Here is a 1,079-nt window from a genome sequence, read left to right as displayed (position 1 = left end):
GTGTACAAATAACAAGGTCACATGAGACAACACCATATTCAAACCGCATACAAACTGGGAATTATATTCTCAGTAAGACGAAACACCGGTACTTCTGCTACATGGGCGGAGTGATTTACTTGCAGCACCTGAGAAGCCAGGTCACGGAGCAGAGAGTCAACAATTACTAGATACTAAAAGCATAGTTTACAATCATGGGAGTTCACTGCGACAACTAACAGAGGAGACAAGGTAATACCGTGATGTTTCATAGAATTCCAACCAAAAACACTGACTGCTGAATCTATGGCTATATCGCTCTGGATATGGATCCAAATACACCTGTAGCCCCCTTCAAGAACCATCATATTTGCTCAGAACATTTCACTGAGAATTATTATTATGAAAAGATGGAATGAGATACACGGACCATGGAATGTGTGCTGCAGGATACGGCCATCAAATCGATAGTACAGGCCGGACAAAGTGGATCCCCTGCAGCTACAGTAAGTGTTCCGTTATGTTTTCAGAGGACTAACTACTGTAACAGTGGTAATTAGTAACACTATTACATGAATAAGGGGGTCACTCACAACTATTGCAGTTGTTCATGGGCTACATTTATCCCCTGTTATGTTACTGTGCTGTCACAAATGCGCTTTTTCACCCCAGAAGAACATGAGTGGCACAAGAGCTAACGCTCATGACTTTACCTTGCTAATGAATTGGATTCCACATATACACCACCAGTTCGTGTTCCTTCTGATTCTCCCCTCGACCTCAGTCTGTTTGGCATTTTGTCTATCAGCTTCCAAAATATGTAACTCCTCGTCTTTGTATTCTGGCTCAAAAATATATTTTCTAGATCTTGGTTTGATAACAAGTAAAAATCCTCTGACAATTCCTCAAAGTCAGCCATGATCACCTGTATTGTTCGCAACTAGCTAGCTATTCACATTGGTACAAAAGTAACTATGCTCTTTGGTGTTTCTTTAAATTGCAAGTTGCACTGCTTTACCTTACTGCCTTAGTACCCAATTAGTATGCGGTTAGAATATAGCTGTGTCTCATGTGACCTTGTTATTTGTACACCCTGTGAC

General features: G+C 41.0%; 1 protein-coding gene and 1 long non-coding RNA gene across 6 annotated transcripts in view; one reads left to right on the top strand and one right to left on the bottom strand.

Moving 5' to 3' along the window:
• The window catches only part of samd11 (sterile alpha motif domain containing 11), a 56,382-nt gene that overhangs the window by 6,596 nt on the left and 48,707 nt on the right, over window positions 1–1,079 (bottom strand). The gene's annotated exons all lie outside the window — the stretch shown is intronic.
• LOC116693249 (uncharacterized) overlaps window positions 1–1,079 on the top strand; it is a 16,183-nt gene that overhangs the window by 6,614 nt on the left and 8,490 nt on the right. The window lies entirely within an intron of this gene.

Source organism: Etheostoma spectabile, chromosome 7 (genome assembly GCF_008692095.1).
Source record: "Etheostoma spectabile isolate EspeVRDwgs_2016 chromosome 7, UIUC_Espe_1.0, whole genome shotgun sequence".
Classification (NCBI taxonomy): Eukaryota; Metazoa; Chordata; class Actinopteri; order Perciformes; family Percidae; genus Etheostoma; species Etheostoma spectabile.
This window is presented reverse-complemented; position numbering and strand designations above follow the sequence as displayed.